This window comes from Symphalangus syndactylus, chromosome 12 (genome assembly GCF_028878055.3).
Source record: "Symphalangus syndactylus isolate Jambi chromosome 12, NHGRI_mSymSyn1-v2.1_pri, whole genome shotgun sequence".
Classification (NCBI taxonomy): domain Eukaryota; kingdom Metazoa; phylum Chordata; class Mammalia; order Primates; family Hylobatidae; genus Symphalangus; species Symphalangus syndactylus.
In genome coordinates, this window is record NC_072441.2 from 16531802 (window position 1) to 16555786 (window position 23985).

The following is a 23985-nucleotide window of genomic DNA, read 5'->3' on the forward strand; positions in this document are numbered from 1 at the left end:
TTTAACTCTGTTTGCTGAATGCTCAGATCAGAAAGAAGTTTCACAGAATGCTTCTGTGTAGTTTATATATGAATATATTCCTTTTTCCACTACTACTCTCTTAGCGCTCCAAATGTCCAGTTGCATTTTCTACAGAAAGAGAGTTCAGATCTGCTCAATCAAATGTATGGTTTAACTCTGTTAGCTGAATGCACAGATCAGAAAGAAGTTTCACAGAATGATTCTGTGTAGTTTATATTTGGAGACATTCCTTTTTCCACTATTACCCTCTTAGCGCTCCGAATCTCCACTTGCATTTTCTACAGAAAGAGTGTTTCAGAACGGCTCAATCAAAACTAAGGTTCAACTCTTTTAGTTGAACAAACAGAACAGAAAGAAGTTTCACACAATTCTTCTGTGTAGTTTTTATTTGTAGACATTCTTTTTCCCAATATAGGCCTCTTAGCGCTCAGAATGTCCAATTGCAGTTTCTACAGAAAGAGTGTTTCAGAACGGCTCAATCAAAAGTAAGGTTCAACTCTGTTAGTTGAATGCACAGAACAGAAAGAAGTTTCATACAATGATTCTGTGTAGTTTATATTTGAACATATTCTTTTTTCCACTATTACCCACTTAGCGCTACGAATGTCCAGTTGCATTTTCTACAGACAGAGTGTTTCAAAACTGCTCAATCAAAAGTATGGTTGAACTCTCTTAGCTGAATGCTGAGATCAGAAAGAAGTTTCACAGAATGCTTCTGTGTAGTTTATATTTGTATATATTCCTTTTTCCACTACTACGCTCTTAGCGCTCCAAATGTCCATTTGCATTTTCTACAGAAAGAGTGTTCAGATCTGCTCAATCAAAAGTATGGTTTAACTCTGTTAGCTGAATGCACAGATCAGAAAGAAGTTTCACCGAATGATTCTGTGTAGTTTATATTTGAAGACATTCCTTTTTCCACTATTACCCTCTTAGCGCTCCGAATCTCCACTTCCATTTTCTAGAAAAAGATTGTTTCATAACTGCTCAATCAAAAATATGTTTTATCTCTGTTAACTGAATTTACAGATAAGAAATAAGTTTCACAGAATGCATCTGTGTAGTTATTATTTGAAGATATTCTTTTTCAAAATGTAGGCCTCTTAGCGCTTTGCATGTCCAATTGCAGTTTCTACAGAAAGAGTGTTTCAGAACGGCTCAATCAAAAGTAAGGTTCAAATCTGTTAGTTGAATGCACAGAACAGAAAGTATTTTCACAGAATGCTACTGTGTAGTTTATATTTGAATATATTCCTTTTTCCACTATTACCCTCTTAGCGCTCCGAATGTCCACTTGCATTTTCTACAGAAAGAGTGTTCAGAACTGCGCAATCAAAAGTATGGTTTAACTCTGTTAGCTTAATGAACATATCAGAAATAAGTTTCACACAATGCTTCTGTGTAGTTTTTATGTGAAGATATTATTTTTCCCAATAGAGGCCTCTTAGCGCTCAGAATGTCCAATTGCAGTTTCTACAGAAAGAGTGTTTCAGAAAGGCTCAATCAAAAGTAAGGTTCAACTCTGTTAGTTGAATGCACAGAACAGAAAGAAGTTTCATACACTGCTTCTGTGTAGTTTATATTTGAACATATTCTTTTTTCCACAATTACCCACTTAGCGCTACGAATGTCCAGTTGCATTTTCTACAGAGTGTTTCAAAACTGCTCAATCAAAAGTATGGTTTAACTCTGTTAGCTGAATGCTGAGATCAGAAAGAAGTTTCACAGAATGCTTCTGTGTAGTTTATATTTGAATATATTCCTTTTTCCACTACTACTCTCTTAGCGCTCCAAATGTCCAGTTGCATTTTCTACAGAAAGAGAGTTCAGATCTGCTCAATCAAAAGTATGGTTTAACTCTGTTAGCTGAATGCACAGATCAGAAAGAAGTTTCACCGAGTGATTCTGTGTAGTTTATATTTGGAGACATTCCTTTTTCCACTATTACCCTCTTAGCGCTCCGAATCTCCACTTGCATTTTCTACAGAAAGAGTGTTTCAGAACAGCTCAATCAAAACTAAGGTTCAACTCTTTTAGTTGAACAAACAGAACAGAAAGATGTTTCACACAATTCTTCTGTGTAGTTTTTATTTGTAGACATTCTTTTTCCCAATATAGGCCTCTTAGCGCTCAGAATGTCCAATTGCAGTTTCTACAGAAAGAGTGTTTCAGAAGGGCTCAATCAAAAGTAAGGTTCAACTCCGTTAGTTGAATGCACAGAACAGAAAGAAGTTTCATACAATGATTCTGTGTAGTTTATATTTGAACATATTCTTTTTTCCACTATTACCCACTTAGCGCTACGAATGTCCAGTTGCATTTTCTACAGACAGAGTGTTTCAAAACTGCTCAATCAAAAGTATGGTTGAACTCTCTTAGCTGAATGCTGAGATCAGAAAGAAGTTTCACAGAATGCTTCTGTGTAGTTTATATTTGTATATATTCCTTTTTCCACTACTACGCTCTTAGCGCTCCAAATGTCCATTTGCATTTTCTACAGAAAGAGTGTTCAGATCTGCTCAATCAAAAGTATGGTTTAACTCTGTTAGCTGAATGCACAGATCAGAAAGAAGTTTCACCGAATGATTCTGTGTAGTTTATATTTGAAGACATTCCTTTTTCCACTATTACCCTCTTAGCGCTCCGAATCTCCACTTCCATTTTCTACAAAAAGAGTGTTTCATAACTGCTCAATCAAAAATATGTTTTATCTCTGTTAACTGAATTTACAGATCAGAAATAAGTTTCACAGAATGCATCTGTGTAGTTTTTATTTGAAGATATTCTTTTTCCCAATGTAGGCCTCTTAGCGCTTAGCATGTCCAATTGCAGTTTCTACAGAAAGAGTGTTTCAGAACGGCTCAATCAAAAGTAAGGTTCAACTCTGTTAGTTGAATGCACAGAACAGAAAGAATTTTCACAGAATGCTACTGTGTAGTTTATATTTGAATATATTCCTTTTTCCACTATTACCCTCTTAGCGCTCCGAATGTCCACTTGCATTTTCTACAGAAAGAGTGTTCAGAATTGCGCAATCAAAAGTATGGTTTAACTCTGTTAGCTTAATGAACATATCAGAAATAAGTTTCACACAATGCTTCTGTGTAATTTTTATTTGAAGATATTATTTTTCCCATTACAGTCCTCTTAGCGCTCAGAATGTCCAATTGCAGTTTCTACAGAAAGAGTGTTTCAGAAAGGCTCAATCAAAAGTAAGGTTCAACTGTGTTAGTTGAATGCACAGAACAGAAAGAAGTTTCATACAATGCTTCTGTGTAGTTTATATTTGAACATATTCTTTTTTCCACTATTACCCACTTAGCGCTACGAATGTCCAGTTGCATTTTCTACAGACAGAGTGTTTCAAAACTGCTCAATCAAAAGTATGGTTTAACTCTGTTAGCTGAATGCTCAGATCAGAAAGAAGTTTCACAGAATGCTTCTGTGTAGTTTATATTTGAATATATTCCTTTTTCCACTACTACTCTCTTAGCGCTCCAAATGTCCAGTTGCATTTTCTACAGAAAGAGTGTTCAGATCTGCTCAATCAAAAGTATGGTTTAACTCTGTTAGCTGAATGCACAGATCAGAAAGAAGTTTCACAGAATGATTCTGTGTAGTTTATATTTGGAGACATTCCTTTTTCCACTATTACCCTCTTAGCGCTCCGAATCTCCACTTGCATTTTCTACAGAAAGAGTGTTTAAGAACGGCTCAATCAAAACTAAGGTTCAAATCTTTTAGTTGAACAAACAGAACAGAAAGAAGTTTCACACAATTCTTCTGTGTAGTTTTTATTTGTAGACATTCTTTTTCCCAATATAGGCCTCTTAGCGTTCAGAATGTCCAATTGCAGTTTCTACAGAAAGAGTGTTTCAGAACGGCTCAATCAAAAGTAAGGTTCAACTCTGTTAGTTGAATGCACAGAACAGAAAGTAGTTTCATACAATGCTTCTGTGTAGTTTATATTTGAACATATTCTTTTTTTCACTATTACCCACTTAGCGCTACGAATGTCCAGTTGCATTTTCTACAGACAGAGTGTTTCAAAACTGCTCAATCAAAAGTATGGTTTAACTCTGTTAGCTGAATGCTCAGATCAGAAAGAAGTTTCACAGAATGCTTCTATGTAGTTTATATTTGAATATATTCCTTTTTCCACTACTACGCTCTTAGCGCTCCAAATGTCCAGTTGCATTTTCTGGAGAAAGAGTGTTCAGATCTGCTCAATCAAAAGTATGGTTTAACTCTGTTAGCTGAATGCACAGATCAGAAAGATGTTTCACCGAATGATTCTGTGTAGTTTATATTTGAAGACATTACTTTTTCCACTATTACCTTCTTAGCGCTCCGAATATCCACTTGCATTTTCTACAAAAAGAGTGTTTCATAACTGCTCAATCAAAAATATGTTTTATCTCTGTTAACTGAATTTACAGATCAGACATAAGTTTCACAGAATGCATCTGGGTAGTTTTTATTTGAAGATATTCTTTTTCCCAATGTAGGCCTCTTAGCGCTTAGCATGTCCAATTGCAGTTTCTACAGAAAGAGTGTTTCAGAACGGCTCAATCAAAAGTAAGGTTCAACTCTGTTAGTTGAATGCACAGAACAGAAAGAATTTTCACAGAATGCTACTGTGTAGTTTATATTTGAATATATTCCTTTTTCCACTATTACCCTCTTAGCGCTCCGAATGTCCACTTGCATATTCTACAGAAAGAGTGTTCAGAACTGCGCAATCAAAAGTATGGTTTAACTCTGTTAGCTTAATGAACATATCAGAAATAAGTTTCACACAATGCTTCTGTGTAGTTTTTATTTGAAGATATTATTTTTCCCAATAGAGGCCTCTTAGCGCTCAGAATATCCAATTGCAGTTTCTACAGAAAGAGTGTTTCAGAAAGGCTCAATCAAAGTAAGGTTCAACTCTGTTAGTTGAATGCACAGAACAGAAAGAAGTTTCATACAATGCTTCTGTGTAGTTTATATCTGAACATACTCTTTTTTCCACTATTACCCACTTAGCGCTACGAATGTCCAGTTGCATTTTCTACAGACAGAGTGTTTCAAAACTGCTCAATCAAAAGTATGGTTTAACTCTGTTAGCTGAATGCTCAGATCAGAAAGAAGTTTCACAGAATGCTTCTGTGTAGTTTATATTTGAATATATTCCTTTTTCCACTACTACTCTCTTGGCGCTCCAAATGTCCAGTTGCATTCTCTACAGAAAGAGTGTTCAGATCTGCTCAATCAAAAGTATGGTTTAACTCTGTTAGCTGAATGCACAGATCAGAAAGAAGTTTCACAGAATGATTCTGTGTAGTTTATATTTGGAGACATTCCTTTTTCCACTATTACCCTCTTAGCGCTCCGAATCTCCACTTGCATTTTCTACAGAAAGAGTGTTTAAGAACGGCACAATCAAAACTAAGTTTCAATTCTTTTAGTTGAACAAACAGAACAGAAAGATGTTTCACACAATTCTTCTGTGTAGTTTTTATTTGTAGACATTCTTTTTCCCAATATAGGCCTCTTAGCGCTCAGCATGTCCAATTGCAGTTTCTACAGAAAGAGTGTTTCAGAACGGCTCAATCAAATGTAAGTTTCAACTCTGTTAGTTGAATGCACAGAACAGAAAGAAGTTTCATACAATGCTTCTGTGTAGTTTATATTTGAACATATTCTTTTTTCCACTATTACCCACTTAGCGCTACGAATGTCCAGTTGCATTTTCTACAGACAGAGTGTTTCAAAACTGCTCAATCAAAAGTATGGTTTAACTCTGTTAGCTGAATGCTCAGATCAGAAAGAAGTTTCACAGAAGGCTTCTGTGTAGTTTATATTTGAATATATTCCTTTTTCCACTACTACGCTCTTAGCGCTCCAAATGTCCAGTTGCATTTTCTACAGAAAGAGTGTTCAGATCTGCTCAATCAAAAGTATGGTTTAACTCTGTTAGCTGAATGCACAGATCAGAAAGAAGTTTCACCGAATGATTCTGTGTAGTTTATATTTGAAGACATTCCTTTTTCCACTATTACCCTCTTAGCGCTCCGAATCTCCACTTGCATTTTCTACAAAAAGAGTGTTTCATAACTGCTCAATCAAAAATATGTTTTATCTCTTTTAACTGAATTTACAGATCAGAAAGAAGTTTCACACAATTCATCTGTGTAGTTTTTATTTGTAGACATTCTTTTTCCCAATATAGGCCTCTTAGCGCTCAGAATGTCCAATTGCAGTTTCTACAGAAAGAGTGTTTCAGAACGGCTCAATCAAAAGTAAGGTTCAACTCTGTTAGTTGAATGCACAGAACAGAAAGAATTTTCACAGAATGCTACTGTGTAGTTTATATTTGAATATATTCCTTTTTCCACTATTACCCTCTTAGCGCTCCGAATGTCCACTTGCATTTTCTACAGAAAGAGTGTTCAGAACTGCGCAATCAAAAGTATGGTTTAACTCTGTTAGCTTAATGAACATATCAGAAATAAGTTTCACACAATGCTTCTGTGTAGTTTTTATTTGAAGATATTATTTTTCCCAATAGAGGCCTCTTAGCGCTCAGAATGTCCAATTGCAGTTTCTACAGAAAGAGTGTTTCAGAAAGGCTCAATCAAAAGTAAGGTTCAACTCTGTTAGTTGAATGCACAGAACAGAAAGAAGTTTCATACAATGCTTCTGTGTAGTTTTTATTTGAACATATTCTTTTTTCCACTATTACCCACTTAGCGCTACGAATGTCCAGTTGCATTTTCTACAGACAGAGTGTTTCAAAACTGCTCAATCAAAAGTATGGTTTAACTCTGTTAGCTGAATGCTCAGATCAGAAAGAAGTTTCACAGAATGCTTCTGTGTAGTTTATATTTGAATATATTCCTTTTTCCACTACTACTCTCTTAGCGCTCCAAATGTCCAGTTGCATTTTCTACAGAAAGAGTGTTCAGATCTGCTCAATCAAAAGTATGGTTTAACTCTGTTAGCTGAATGCACAGATCAGAAAGAAGTTTCACAGAATGATTCTGTGTAGTTTATATTTGGAGACATTCCTTTTTCCACTATTACCCTCTTAGCGCTCCGAGTCTCCACTTGCATTTTCTACAGAAAGAGTGTTTCAGAACGGCTCAATCAAAACTAAGGTTCAACTCTTTTAGTTGAACAAACAGAACAGAAAGAAGTTTCACACAATTCTTCTGTGTAGTTTTTATTTGTAGACTTTCTTTTTCCCAATATAGGCCTCTTAGCGCTCAGAATGTCCAATTGCAGTTTCTACAGAAAGAGTGTTTCAGAACGGCTCAATCAAAAGTAAGGTTCAACTCTGTTAGTTGAATGCGCAGAACAGAAAGAAGTTTCATACAATGCTTCTGTGTAGTTTATATTTGAACATATCCTTTTTTCCACTATTACCCACTTAGCGCTACGAATGTCCAGTTGCATTTTCTACAGACAGAGTGTTTCAAAACTGCTCAATCAAAAGTATGGTTTAACTCTGTTAGCTGAATGCTCAGATCAGAAAGAAGTTTCACAGAATGCTTCTGTGTAGTTTATATTTGAAGACATTCCTTTTTCCACTATTACCCTCTTAGCGCTCCGAATCTCCACTTGCATTTTCTACAAAAAGAGTGTTTCATAACTGCTCAATCAAAAATATGTTTTATCTCTGTTAACTGAATTTACAGATCAGAAATAAGTTTCACAGAATGCATGTGTGTAGTTTTTATTTGAAGATATTCTTTTTCCCAATGTAGGCCTCTTAGCGCTTAGCATGTCCAATTGCAGTTTCTACAGAAAGAGTGTTTCAGGACGGCTCAATCAAAAGTAAGGTTCAACTCTGTTAGTTGAATGCACAGAACAGAAAGAATTTTCACAGAATGCTACTGTGTAGTTTATATTTGAATATATTCCTTTTTCCAATATTACCCTCTTAGCGCTCCGAATGTCCACTTGCATTTTCTACAGAAAGAGTGTTCAGAACTGCGCAATCAAAAGTATGGTTTAACTCTGTTAGCTTAATGAACATATCAGAAATAAGTTTCACACAATGCTTCTGTGTAGTTTTTATTTGAAGATATTATTTTTCCCAATAGAGGCCTCTTAGCGCTCAGAATATCCAATTGCAGTTTCTACAGAAAGAGTGTTTCAGAAAGGCTCAATCAAAAGTAAGGTTCAACTCTGTTAGTTGAATGCACAGAACAGAAAGAAGTTTCATACAATGCTTCTGTGTAGTTTATATCTGAACATACTCTTTTTTCCACTATTACCCACTTAGCGCTACGAATGTCCAGTTGCATTTTCTACAGACAGAGTGTTTCAAAACTGCTCAATCAAAAGTATGGTTTAACTCTGTTAGCTGAATGCTCAGATCAGAAAGAAGTTTCACAGAATGCTTCTGTGTAGTTTATATTTGAATATATTCCTTTTTCCACTACAACTCTCTTGGCGCTCCAAATGTCCAGTTGCATTTTCTACAGAAAGAGTGTTCAGATCTGCTCAATCAAAAGTATGGTTTAACTCTGTTAGCTGAATGCACAGATCAGAAAGAAGTTTCACAGAATGATTCTGTGTAGTTTATATTTGGAGACATTCCTTTTTCCACTATTACCCTCTTAGCGCTCCGAATCTCCACTTGCATTTTCTACAGAAAGAGTGTTTAAGAACGGCTCAATCAAAACTAAGGTTCAACTCTTTTAGTTGAACAAACAGAACAGAAAGAAGTTTCACACAATTCTTCTGTGTAGTTTTTATTTGTAGACATTCTTTTTCCCAATATAGGCCTCTTAGCGCTCAGAATGTCCAATTGCAGTTTCTACAGAAAGAGTGTTTCAGAACGGCTCAATCAAAAGTAAGGTTCAACTCTGTTAGTTGAATGCGCAGAACAGAAAGAAGTTTCATACAATGCTTCTGTGTAGTTTATATTTGAACATATCCTTTTTTCCACTATTACCCACTTAGCGCTACGAATGTCCAGTTGCATTTTCTACAGACAGAGTGTTTCAAAACTGCTCAATCAAAAGTATGGTTTAACTCTGTTAGCTGAATGCTCAGATCAGAAAGAAGTTTCACAGAATGCTTCTGTGTAGTTTATATTTGAAGACATTCCTTTTTCCACTATTACCCTCTTAGCGCTCCGAATCTCCACTTGCATTTTCTACAAAAAGAGTGTTTCATAACTGCTCAATCAAAACTAAGTTTCAACTCTTTTAGTTGAACAAACAGAACAGAAAGATGTTTCACACAATTCTTCTGTGTAGTTTTTATTTGTAGACATTCTTTTTCCCAATATAGGCCTCTTAGCGCTCAGAATGTCCAATTGCAGTTTCTACAGAAAGAGTGTTTCAGAACGGCTCAATCAAAAGTAAGGTTCAACTCTGTTAGTTGAATGCGCAGAACAGAAAGAAGTTTCATACAATGCTTCTGTGTAGTTTATATTTGAACATATTCTTTTTTCCACTATTACCCACTTAGCGCTACGAATGTCCAGTTGCATTTTCTACAGACAGAGTGTTTCAAAACTGCTCAATCAAAAGTATGGTTTAACTCTGTTAGCTGAATGCTCAGATCAGAAAGATGTTTCACAGAATGCTTCTGTGTAGTTTATATTTGAATATATTCCTTTTTCCACTACTACGCTCTTAGCGCTCCAAATGTCCAGTTGCATTTTCTACAGAAAGAGTGTTCAGATCTGCTCAATCAAAAGTATGGTTTAACTCTGTTAGCTGAATGCACAGATCAGGAAGAAGTTTCACCGAATGATTCTGTGTAGTGTATATTTGAAGACATTCCTTTTTCCACTATTACCCACTTAGCGCTCCGAATCTCCACTTGCATTTTCTACAAAAAGAGTGTTTCATAACTGCTCAATCAAAAATATGTTTTATCTCTGTTAACTGAATTTACAGATCAGAAATAAGTTTCACAGAATGCATCTGTGTATTTTTTATTTGAAGATATTCTTTTTCCCAATGTAGGCCTCTTAGCGCTTAGCATGTCCAATTGCAGTTTCTACAGAAAGAGTGTTTCAGAACGGCTCAAACAAAAGTAAGGTTCAACTCTGTTAGTTGAATGCACAGAACAGAAAGAATTTTCACAGAATGCTACTGTGTAGTTTATATTTGAATATATTCCTTTTTCCACTATTACCCTCTTAGCGCTCCGAATGTCCACTTGCATTTTCTACAGAAAGAGTGTTCAGAACTGCGCAATCAAAAGTATGGTTTAACTCTGTTAGCTTAATGAACATATCAGAAATAAGTTTCACACAATGCTTCTGTGTAGTTTTTATTTGAAGATATTATTTTTCCCATTACAGGCCTCTTAGCGCTCAGAATGTCCAATTGCAATTTCTACAGAAAGAGTGTTTCAGAAAGGCTCAATGAAAAGTAAGGTTCAACTCTGTTAGTTGAATGCACAGAACAGAAAGTAGTTTCATACAATGCTTCTGTGTAGTTTATATTTGAACATATTCTTTTTTCCACTATTACCCACTTAGCGCTACGAATGTCCAGTTGCATTTTCTACAGACAGAGTGTTTCAAATCTGCTCAATCAAAAGTATGGTTTAACTCTGTTAGCTGAATGCTCAGATCAGAAAGAAGTTTCACAGAAGGCTTCTGTGTAGTTTATATTTGAATATATTCCTTTTTCCACTACTACGCTCTTAGCGCTCCAAATGTCCAGTTGCATTTTCTACAGAAAGAGTGTTCAGATCTGCTCAATCAAAAGTATGGTTTAACTCTGTTAGCTGAATGCACAGATCAGAAAGAAGTTTCACCGAATGATTCTGTGTAGTTTATATTTGAAGACATTCCTTTTTCCACTATTACCCTCTTAGCGCTCCGAATCTCCACTTGCATTTTCTACAAAAAGTGAGTTTCATAACTGCTCAATCAAAAATATGTTTTATCTCTGTTAACTGAATTTACAGATCAGAAATAATTTTCACAGAATGCATCTGTGTTGTTTTTATTTGAAGATATTCTTTTTCCCAATGTAGGCCTCTTAGCCCTTAGCATGTCCAATTGCAGTTTCTACAGAAAGAGTGTTTCAGAACGGCTCAATCAAAAGTAAGGTTCAACTCTGTTAGTTGAATGCACAGAACAGAAAGAATTGTCACAGAATGCTACTGTGTAGTTTATATTTGAATATATTCCTTTTTCCACTGTTACCCTCTTAGCGCTCCGAATGTCCACTTGCATTTTCTACAGAAAGAGTGTTCAGAACTGCGCAATCAAAAGTATGGTTTAACTCTGTTAGCTTAATGAACATATCAGAAATAAGTTTCACACAATGCTTCTGTGTAGTTTTTATTTGAAGATATTGTTTTGCCCAATAGAGGCCTCTTAGCGCTCAGAATGTCCAATTGCAGTTTCTACAGAAAGAGTGTTTCAGAAAGGCTCAATCAAAGTAAGGTTCAACTCTGTTAGTTGAATGCACAGAACAGAAAGAAGTTTCATACAATGCTTCTGTGTAGTTTATATCTGAACATACTCTTTTTTCCACTATTACCCACTTAGCGCTACGAATGTCCAGTTGCATTTTCTACAGACAGAGTGTTTCAAAACTGCTCAATCAAAAGTATGGTTTAACACTGTTAGCTGAATGCTCAGATCAGAAAGAAGTTTCACAGAATGCTTCTGTGTAGTTTATATTTGAATATATTCCTTTTTCCACTACTACTCTCTTAGCGCTCCAAATGTCCAGTTGCATTTTCTACAGAAAGAGTGTTCAGATCTGCTCAATCAAAAGTATGGTTTAACTCTGTTAGCTGAATGCACAGATCAGAAAGAAGTTTCACAGAATGATTCTGTGTAGTTTATATTTGGAGACATTCCTTTTTCCACTATTACCCTATTAGCGCACCGAATCTCCACTTGCATTTTCTACAGAAAGAGTGTTTCAGAACGGCTCAATCAAAACTAAGGTTCAACTCTTTTACTTGAACAAACAGAACAGAAAGAAGTTTCACACAATTCATCTGTGTAGTTTTTATTTGTAGACATTCTTTTTCCCAATATAGGCCTCTTAGCGCTCAGAATGTCCAATTGCAGTTTCTACAGAAAGAGTGTTTCAGAACGGCTCAATCAAAAGTAAGGTTCAACTCTGTTAGTTGAATGCACAGAACAGAAAGAATTTTCACAGAATGCTACTGTGTAGTTTATATTTGAATATATTCCTTTTTCCACTATTACCCTCTTAGCGCTCCGAATGTCCACTTGCATTTTCTACAGAAAGAGTGTTCAGAACTGCGCAATCAAAAGTATGGTTTAACTCTGTTAGCTTAATGAACATATCAGAAATAAGTTTCACACAATGCTTCTGTGTAGTTTTTATTTGAAGATATTATTTTTCCCAATAGAGGCCTCTTAGCGCTCAGAATGTCCAATTGCAGTTTCTACAGAAAGAGTGTTTCAGAAAGGCTCAATCAAAAGTAAGGTTCAACTCTGTTAGTTGAATGCACAGAACAGAAAGAAGTTTCATACAATGCTTCTGTGTAGTTTATATTTGAACATATTCTTTTTTCCACTATTACCCACTTAGCGCTACGAATGTCCAGTTGCATTTTCTACAGACAGAGTGTTTCAAAACTGCTCAATCAAAAGTATGGTTTAACTCTGTTAGCTGAATGCTCAGATCAGAAAGAAGTTTCACAGAATGCTTCTGTGTAGTTTATATTTGAATATATTCCTTTTTCCACTACTACTCTCTTAGCGCTCCAAATGTCCAGTTGCTTTTTCTACAGAAAGAGTGTTCAGATCTGCTCAATCAAAAGTATGGTTTAACTCTGTTAGCTGAATGCACAGATCAGAAAGAAGTTTCACAGAATGATTCTGTGTAGTTTATATTTGGAGACATTCCTTTTTCCACTATTACCCTCTTAGCGCTCCGAGTCTCCACTTGCATTTTCTACAGAAAGAGTGTTTCAGAACGGCTAAATCAAAACTAAGGTTCAACTCTTTTAGTTGAACAAACAGAACAGAAAGAAGTTTCACACAATTCTTCTGTGTAGTTTTTATTTGTAGACATTCTTTTTCCCAATATAGGCCTCTTAGCGCTCAGAATGTCCAATTGCAGTTTCTACAGAAAGAGTGTTTCAGAACGGCTCAATCAAAAGTAAGGTTCAACTCTGTTAGTTGAATGCGCAGAGCAGAAAGAAGTTTCATACAATGCTTCTGTGTAGTTTATATTTGAACATATTCTTTTTTCCACTATTACCCACTTAGCGCTACGAATATCCAGTTGCATTTTCTACAGACAGAGTGTTTCAAATCTGCTCAATCAAAAGTATGGTTTAACTCTGTTAGCTGAATGCTCAGATCAGAAAGAAGTTTCACAGAATGCTTCTGTGTAGTTTATATTTGAATATATTCCTTTTTCCACTACTACGCTCTTAGCGCTCCAAATGTCCAGTTGCATTTTCTACAGAAAGAGTGTTCAGATCTGCTCAATCAAAAGTATGGTTTAACTCTGTTAGCTGAATGCACAGATCAGAAAGAAGTTTCACCGAATGATTCTGTGTAGTTTATATTTGAAGACATTCCTTTTTCCACTATTACCCTCTTAGCTCTCCGAATCTCCACTTGCATTTTCTACAAAAAGCGTGTTTCATAACTGCTCAATCAAAAATATGTTTTATCTCTGTTAACTGAATTTACAGATCAGAAATAAGTTTCACAGAATGCATCTGTGTAGTTTTTATTTGAAGATATAATTTTTCCCAATGTAGGCCTCTTAGCGCTTGGCATGTCCAATTGCAGTTTCTACAGAAAGAGTGTTTCAGAACGGCTCAATCAAAAGTAAGGTTCAACTCTGTTAGTTGAATGCACAGAACAGAAAGAATTTTCACAGAATGCTACTGTGTAGTTTATATTTGAATATATTCCTTTTTCCACTATTACCCTCTTAGCGCTCCGAATGTCCACTTGCATTTTCTACAGAAAGAGTGTTCAGAACTGCGCAATCAAAAGTATGGTTTAACTCTGTTAGCTTAATGAACATATCAGAAATAAGTTTCACACAATGCTTCTGTGTAGTTTTTATTTGAAGATATTATTTTTCCCATTACAGGCCTCTTAGCGCTCAGAATGTCCAATTGCAATTTCTACAGAAAGAGTGTTTCAGAAAGGCTCAATCAAAAGTAAGGTTCAACTCTGTTAGTTGAATGCACAGAACAGAAAGAAGTTTCATACAATGCTTCTGTGTAGTTTATATTTGAACATATTCTTTTTTCCACTATTACCCACTTAGCGCTACGAATGTCCAGTTGCATTTTCTACAGACAGAGTGTTTCAAAACTGCTCAATCAAAAGTATGGTTTAACTCTGTTAGCTGAATGCTCAGATCAGAAAGAAGTTTCACAGAAGGCTTCTGTGTAGTTTATATTTGAATATATTCCTTTTTCCACTACTACGCTCTTAGCGCTCCAAATGTACAGTTGCATTTTCTACAGAAAGAGTGTTCAGATCTGCTCAATCAAAAGTATGGTTTAACTCTGTTAGCTGAATGCACAGATCAGAAAAAAGTTTCACCGAATGATTCTGTGTAGTTTATATTTGAAGACATTCCTTTTTCCACTATTACTCTCTTAGCGCTCTGAATCTCCACTTGCATTTTCTACAAAAAGTGTGTTTCATAACTGCTCAATCAAAAATATGTTTTATCTCTGTTAACTGAATTTACAGATCAGAAATAATTTTCACAGAATGCATCTGTGTTGTTTTAATTTGAAGATATTCTTTTTCCCAATGTAGGCCTCTTAGCGCTTAGCATGTCCAATTGCAGTTTCTACAGAAAGAGTGTTTCAGAACGGCTCAATCAAAAGTAAGGTTCAACTCTGTTAGTTGAATGCACAGAACAGAAAGAATTTTCACAGAATGCTACTGTGTAGTTTATATTTGAATATATTCCTTTTTCCACTATTACCCTCTTAGCGCTCCGAATGTCCACTTGCATTTTCTACAGAAAGAGTGTTCAGAACTGCGCAATCAAAAGTATGGTTTAACTCTGTTAGCTTAATGAACATATCAGAAATAAGTTTCACACAATGCTTCTGTGTAGTTTTTATTTGAAGATATTATTTTTCCCAATAGAGGCCTCTTAGCGCTCAGAATGTCCAATTGCAGTTTCTACAGAAAGAGTGTTTCAGAAAGGCTCAATCAAAAGTATGGTTCAACTCTGTTAGTTGAATGCACAGAACAGAAAGAAGTTTCATACAATGCTTCTGTGTAGTTTATATCTGAACATACTCTTTTTTCCACTATTACCCAGTTAGCGCTACGAATGTCCAGTTGCATTTTCTACAGACAGAGTGTTTCAAAACTGCTCAATCAAAAGTATGGTTTAACACTGTTAGCTGAATGCTCAGATCAGAAAGAAGTTTCACAGAATGCTTCTGTGTAGTTTATATTTGAATATATTCCTTTTTCCACTACTACTCTCTTAGCACTCCAAATGTCCAGTTGCATTTTCTACAGAAAGAGTGTTCAGATCTGCTCAATCAAAAGTATGGTTTAACTCTGTTAGCTGAATGCACAGATCAGAAAGAAGTTTCACAGAATGATTCTGTGTAGTTTATATTTGGAGACATTCCTTTTTCCACTATTACCCTATTAGCGCACCGAATTTCCACTTGCATTTTCTACAGACAGAGTGTTTCAGAACGGCTCAATCAAAACTAAGTTTCAACTCTTTTACTTGAACAAACAGAACAGAAAGAAGTTTCACACAATTCATCTGTGTAGTTTTTATTTGTAGACATTCTTTTTCCCAATATAGGCCTCTTAGCGCTCAGAATGTCCAATTGCAGTTTCTACAGAAAGAGTGTTTCAGAACGGCTCAATCAAAAGTAAGGTTCAACTCTGTTAGTTGAATGCACAGAACAGAAAGAATTTTCACAGAATGCTACTGTGTAGTTTATATTTGAATATATTCCTTTTTCCACTATTACCCTCTTAGCGCTCCGAATGTCCACTTGCATTTTCTACAGAAAGAGTGTTCAGAACTGCGCAATCAAAAGTATGGTTTAACTCTGTTAGCTTAATGAACATATCAGAAATAAGTTTCACACAATGCTTCTGTGTAGTTTTTATTTGAAGATATTATTTTTCCCAATAGAGGCCTCTTAGCGCTCAGAATGTCCAATTGCAGTTTCTACAGAAAGAGTGTTTCAGAAAGGCTCAATCAAAAGTAAGGTTCAACTCTGTTAGTTGAATGCACAGAACAGAAAGAAGTTTCATACAATGCTTCTGTGTAGTTTATATTTGAACATATTCTTTTTTCCACTATTACCCACTTAGCGCTACGAATGTCCAGTTGCATTTTCTACAGACAGAGTGTTTCAAAACTGCTCAATCAAAAGTATGGTTTAACTCTGTTAGCTGAATGCTCAGATCAGAAAGAAGTTTCACAGAATGCTTCTGTGTAGTTTATATTTGAATATATTCCTTTTTCCACTACTACTCTCTTAGCGCTCCAAATGTCCAGTTGCATTTTCTACAGAAAGAGTGTTCAGATCTGCTCAATCAAAAGTATGGTTTAACTCTGTTAGCTGAATGCACAGATCAGAAAGATGTTTCACAGAATGATTCTGTGTAGTTTATATTTGGAGACATTACTTTTTCCACTATTACCCTCTTAGCGCTCCGAGTCTCCACTTGCATTTTCTACAGAAAGAGTGTTTCAGAACGGCTCAATCAAAACTAAGGTTCAACTCTTTTAGTTGAACAAACAGAACAGAAAGAAGTTTCACACAATTCTTCTGTGTAGTTTTTATTTGTAGACATTCTTTTTCCCAATATAGGCCTCTTAGCGCTCAGAATGTCCAATTGCAGTTTCTACAGAAAGAGTGTTTCAGAACGGCTCAATCAAAAGTAAGGTTCAACTCTGTTAGTTGAATGCGCAGAGCAGAAAGAAGTTTCATACAATGCTTCTGTGTAGTTTATATTTGAACATATTCTTTTTTCCACTATTACCCACTTAGCGCTACGAATATCCAGTTGCATTTTCTACAGACAGAGTGTTTCAAAACTGCTCAATCAAAAGTATGGTTTAACTCTGTTAGCTGAATGCTCAGATCAGAAAGAATTTTCACAGAATGCTTCTGTGTAGTTTATATTTGAATATATTCCTTTTTCCACTACTACGCTCTTAGCGCTCCAAATGTCCAGTTGCATTTTCTACAGAAAGAGTGTTCAGATCTGCTCAATCAAAAGTATGGTTTAACTCTGTTAGCTGAATGCACAGATCAGAAAGAAGTTTCACCGAATGATTCTGTGTAGTTTATATTTGAAGACATTCCTTTTTCCACTATTACCCTCTTAGCGCTCCGAATCTCCACTTGCATTTTCTACAAAAAGAGTGTTTCATAACTGCTCAATCAAAAATATGTTTTATCTCTGTTAACTGAATTTACAGATCAGAAATAATTTTCACAGAATGCATCTGTGTAGTTTTTATTTGAAGATATTCTTTTTCCCAATGTAGGCCTCTTAGCGCTTAGCATGTCCAATTGCAGTTTCTACAGAAAGAGTGTTTCAGAACGGCTCAATCAAAAGTAAGGTTCAACTCTGTTAGTTGAATGCACAGAACAGAAAGAATTTTCACAGAATGCTACTGTGTAGTTTATATTTGAATATATTACTTTTTCCACTATTACCCTCTTAGCGCTCCGAATGTCCACTTGCATTTTCTACAGAAAGAGTGTTCAGAACTGCGCAATCAAAAGTATGGTTTAACTCTGTTAGCTTAATGAACATATCAGAAATAAGTTTCACACAATGCTTCTGTGTAGTTTTTATTTGAAGATATTATTTTTCCCATTACAGGCCTCTTAGCGCTCAGAATGTCCAATTGCAGTTTCTACAGAAAGAGTGTTTGAGAAAGGCTCAATCAAAAGTAAGGTTCAACTCTGTTAGTTGAATGCACAGAACAGAAAGAAGTTTCATACAATGCTTCAGTGTAGTTTATATTTGAACATATTCTTTTTTCCACTATTACCCACTTAGCGCTACGAATGTCCAGTTGCATTTTCTACAGACAGAGTGTTTCAAAACTGCTCAATCAAAAGTATGGTTTAACTCTGTTAGCTGAATGCACAGATCAGAAAGAAGTTTCACAGAATGATTCTGTGTAGTTTATATTTGGAGACATTCCTTTTTCCACTATTACCCTCTTAGCGCTCCGAGTCTCCACTTGCATTTTCTACAGAAGGAGTATTTCAGAACGGCTCAATCAAAACTAAGTTTCAACTCTTTTAGTTGAACAAACAGAACAGAAAGAAGTTTCACACAATTCTTCTGTGTAGTTTTTATTTGTAGACATTCTTTTACCCAATATAGGCCTCTTAGCGCTCAGAATGTCCAATTGCAGTTTCTACAGAAAGAGTGTTTCAGAACGGCTCAATCAAAAGTAAGGTTCAACTCTGTTAGTTGAATGCGCAGAACAGAAAGAAGTTTCATACAATGCTTCTGTGTAGTTTATATTTGAACATATTCTTTTTTCCACTATTACCCACTTAGCGCTACGAATGTCCAGTTGCATTTTCTACAGACAGAGTGTTTCAAAACTGCTCAATCAAAAGTATGGTTTAACTCTGTTAGCTGAATGCTCAGATCAGAAAGAAGTTTCACAGAATGCTTCTGTGTAGTTTATATTTGAATATATTCCTTTTTCCACTACTACGCTCTTAGCGCTCCAAATGTCCAGTTGCATTTTCTACAGAAAGTGTGTTCAGATCTGCTCAATCAAAAGTATGGTTTAACTCTGTTAGCTGAATGCACAGATCAGAAAGAAGTTTCACCGAATGATTCTGTGTAGTTTATATTTGAAGACATTCCTTTTTCCACTATTACCCTCTTAGCGCTCCGAATCTCCACTTGCATTTTCTACAAAAAGAGTGTTTCATAACTGCTCAATCAAAAATATGTTTTATCTCTGTTAACTGAATTTACAGATCAGAAATAAGTTGCACAGAATGCATCTGTGTAGTTTTTATTTGAAGATATTCTTTTTCCCAATGTAGGCCTCTTAGCGCTTAGCATGTCCAATTGCAGTTTCTACAGAAAGAGTGTTTCAGAACGGCTCAATCAAAAGTAAGGTTCAACTCTGTTAGTTGAATGCACAGAACAGAAAGAATTTTCACAGAATGCTACTGTGTAGTTTATATTTGAATATATTCCTTTTTCCACTATTACCCTCTTAGCGCTCCGAATGTCCACTTGCATTTTCTACAGAAAGAGTGTTCAGAACTGCGCAATCAAAAGTATGGTTTAACTCTGTTAGCTTAATGAACATATCAGAAATAAGTTTCACACAATGCTTCTGTGTAGTTTTTATTTGAAGATATTATTTTTCCCATTACAGGCCTGTTAGCGCTCAGAATGTCCAATTGCAATTTCTACAGAAAGAGTGTTTCAGAAAGGCTCAATCAAAAGTAAGGTTCAACTCTGTTAGTTGAATGCACAGAACAGAAAGAAGTTTCATACAATGCTTCTGTGTAGTTTATATTTGAACATACTTTTTTTTTACTCTTACCCACTTAGCGCTACGAATGTCCAGTTGCATTTTCTACAGACAGAGTGTTTCAAAACTGCTCAATCAAAAGTATGGTTTAACTCTGTTAGCTGAATGCTCAGATCAGAAAGAAGTTTCACAGAATGCTTCTGTGTAGTTTATATTTGAATATATTCCTTTTTCCACTACTACTCTCTTAGCGCTCCAAATGTCCAGTTGCATTTTCTACAGAAAGAGTGTTCTGATCTGCTCAATCAAAAGTATGGTTTAACTCTGTTAGCTGAATGCACAGACCAGAAAGAAGTTTCACAGAATGATTCTGTGTAGTTTATATTTGGAGACATTCCTTTTTCCACTATTACCCTCTTAGCACTCCGAATCTCCACTTGCATTTTCTACAGAAAGAGTGTTTAAGAACGGCTCAATCAAAACTAAGGTTCAAATCTTTTAGTTGAACAAACAGAACAGAAAGAAGTTTCACACAATTCTTCTGTGTAGTTTTTATTTGTAGACATTCTTTTTCCCAATATAGGCCTCTTAGCGCTCAGAATGTCCAATTGCAGTTTCTACAGAAAGAGTGTTTCAGAACGGCTCAATCAAAAGTAAGGTTCAACTCTCTTAGTTGAATGCACAGAACAGAAATTAGTTTCATACAATGCTTCTGTGTAGTTTATATTTGAACATATTCTTTTTTCCACTATTACCCACTTAGCGCTACGAATGTCCAGTTGCATTTTCTACAGACAGAGTGTTTCAAAACTGCTCAATCAAAAGTATGGTTTAACTCTGTTAGCTGAATGCTCAGATCAGAAAGAAGTTTCACAGAATGCTTCTGTGTAGTTTATATTTGAATATATTCCTTTTTCCACTACTACGCTCTTAGCGCTCCAAATGTCCAGTTGCATTTTCTAGAGAAAGAGTGTTCAGATCTGCTCAATCAAGAGTATGGTTTAACTCTGTTAGCTGAATGCACAGATCAGAAAGAAGTTTCACCGAATGATTCTGTGTAGTTTATATTTGAAGACATTCCTTTTTCCACTATTACCTTCTTAGCGCTCCGAATCTCCACTTGCATTTTCTACAAAAAGAGTGTTTCATAACTGCTCAATCAAAAATATGTTTTATCTCTGTTAACTGAATTTACAGATCAGAAATAAGTTTCACAGAATGCATCTGTGTAGTTTTTATTTGAAGATATTCTTTTTCCCAATGTAGGCCTCTTAGCGCTTAGCATGTCCAATTGCAGTTTCTACAGAAAGAGTGTTTCAGAACGGCTCAATCAAAAGTAAGGTTCAACTCTGTTAGTTGAATGCACAGAACAGAAAGAATTTTCACAGAATGCTACTGTGTAGTTTATATTTGAATATATTCCTTTTTCCACTATTACCCTCTTAGCGCTCCGAATGTCCACTTGCATTTTCTACAGAAAGAGTGTTCAGAACTGCGCAATCAAAAGTATGGTTTAACTCTGTTAGCTTAATGAACATATCAGAAATAAGTTTCACACAATGCTTCTGTGTAGTTTTTATTTGAAGTTATTATTTTTCCCAATAGAGGCCTCTTAGCGCTCAGAATGTCCAATTGCAGTTTCTACAGAAAGAGTGTTTCAGAAAGGCTCAATCAAAAGTAAGGTTCAACTCTGTTAGTTGAATGCACAGAACAGAAAGAAGTTTCATACAATGCTTCTGTGTAGTTTATATCTGAACATAGTCTTTTTTCCACTATTACCCACTTAGCGCTACGAATGTCCAGGTGCATTTTCTACAGACAGAGTGTTTCAAAACTGCTCAATCAAAAGTATGGTTTAACTCTGTTAGCTGAATGCTCAGATCAGAAAGAAGTTTCACAGAATGCTTCTGTGTAGTTTATATTTGAATATATTCCTTTTTCCACTACTACTCTCTTAGCACTCCAAATGTCCAGTTGCATTTTCTACAGAAAGAGTGTTCAGATCTGCTCAATCAAAAGTATGGTTTAACACTGTTAGCTGAATGCACAGATCAGAAAGAAGTTTCACAGAATGATTCTGTGTAGTTTATATTTGGAGACATTCCTTTTTCCACTATTGCCCTCTTATCACTCCGAATCTCCACTTGCATTTTCTACAGAAAGAGTGTTTAAGAACGGCTCAATCAAAACTAAGTTTCAACACATTTAGTTGAACAAACAGAACAGAAAGAAGTTTCACACAATTCTTCTGTGTAGTTTTTATTTGTAGACATTCTTTTTCCCAATATAGGCCTCTTAGCGCTCAGAATGTCCAATTGCAGTTTCTACAGAAAGAGTGTTTCAGAAAGGCTCAATCAAAAGTAAGTTTCAACTCTGTTAGTTGAATGCACAGAACAGAAAGAAGTTTCATACAATGCTTCTGTGTAGTTTATATTTGAACATATTCTTTTTTCCACTATTACCCACTTAGCGCTACGAATGTCCAGTTGCATTTTCTACAGACAGAGTGTTTCAAAACTGCTCAATCAAAAGTATGGTTTAACTCTGTTAGCTGAATGCTCAGATCAGAAAGAAGTTTCACAGAAGGCTTCTGTGTAGTTTATATTTGAATATATTCCTTTTTCCACTACTACGCTCTTAGCGCTCCAAATGTCCAGTTGCATTTTCTACAGAAAGAGTGTTCAGATCTGCTCAATCAAAAGTATGGTTTAACTCTGTTAGCTTAATGAACATATCAGAAATAAGTTTCACACAATGCTTCTGTGTAGTTTTTATTTGAAGATATTATTTTTCCCATTACAGGCCTGTTAGCGCTCAGAATGTCCAATTGCAATTTCTACAGAAAGAGTGTTTCAGAAAGGCTCAATCAAAAGTAAGGTTCAACTCTGTTAGTTGAATGCACAGAACAGAAAGAAGTTTCATACAATGCTTCTGTGTAGTTTATATTTGAACATACTTTTTTTTTACTATTACCCACTTAGCGCTACGAATGTCCAGTTGCATTTTCTACAGACAGAGTGTTTCAAAACTGCTCAATCAAAAGTATGGTTTAACTCTGTTAGCTGAATGCTCAGATCAGAAAGAAGTTTCACAGAATGCTTCTGTGTAGTTTATATTTGAATATATTCCTTTTTCCACTACTACTCTCTTAGCACAACAAATGTCCAGTTGCATTTTCTACAGAAAGAGTGTTCAGATCTGCCCAATCAAATGTATGTTTTAACTCTGTTAGCTGAATGCACAGATCAGAAAGAAGTTTCACAGAATGATTCTGTGTAGTTTATATTTGGAGACATTCCTTTTTCCACTATTACCCTCTTATCACTCCGAATCTCCACGTGCATTTTCTACAGAAGGAGTGTTTAAGAACGGCTCCATCAAAACTAAGTTTCAACTCTTTTTGTTGAACAAACAGAACAGAAAGAAGTTTCACACAATTCTTCTGTGTAGTTTTTATTTGCAGACATTCTTTTTCCCAATATAGGCCTCTTAGCGCTCAGAATGTCCAATTGCAGTTTCTACAGAAAGAGTGTTTCAGAACGGCTCAATCAAAAGTAAGTTTCAACTCTGTTAGTTGAATGCACAGAACAGAAAGGAGTTTCATACAATGCTTCTGTGTAGTTTATATTTGAACATATTCTTTTTTCCACTATTACCCACTTAGCGCTACGAATGTCCAGTTGCATTTTCTACAGACAGAGTGTTTCAAAACTGCTCAATCAAAAGTATGGTTTAACTCTGTTAGCTGAATGCTCAGATCAGAAAGAAGTTTCACAGAAGGCTTCTGTGTAGTTTATATTTGAATATATTCCTTTTTCCACTACTAAGCTCTTAGCGCTCCAAATGCCCAGTTGCATTTTCTACAGAAAGAGTGTTCAGATCTGCTCAATCAAAAGTATGGTTTAACTCTGTTAGCTGAATGCACAGATCAGAAAGAAGTTTCACAGAATGATTCTGTGTAGTTTATATTTGAAGACATTCCTTTTTCCACTATTACCCTCTTAGCGCTCCGAATCTCCACTTGCATTTTCTACAAAAAGAGTGTTTCATAACTGCTCAATCAAAAATATGTTTTATCTCTGTTAACTGAATTTACAGATCAGAAATAATTTTCACAGAATGCATCTGTGTAGTTTTTATTTGAAGATATTCTTTTTCCCAATGTAGGCCTCTTAGCGCTTAGCATGTCCAATTGCAGTTTCTACAGAAAGAGTGTTTCAGAACGGCTCAATCAAAAGTAAGGTTCAACTCTGTTAGTTGAATGCACAGAACAGAAAGAATTTTCACAGAATGCTACTGTGTAGTTTATATTTGAATATATTCCTTTTTCCACTATTACCCTCTTAGCGCTCCGAATGTCCACTTGCATTTTCTACAGAAAGAGTGTTCAGAACTGCGCAATCAAAAGTATGGTTTAACTCTGTTAGCTTAATGAACATATCAGAAATAAGTTTCACACAATGCTTCTGTGTAGTTTTTATTTGAAGATATTATTTTTCCCAATAGA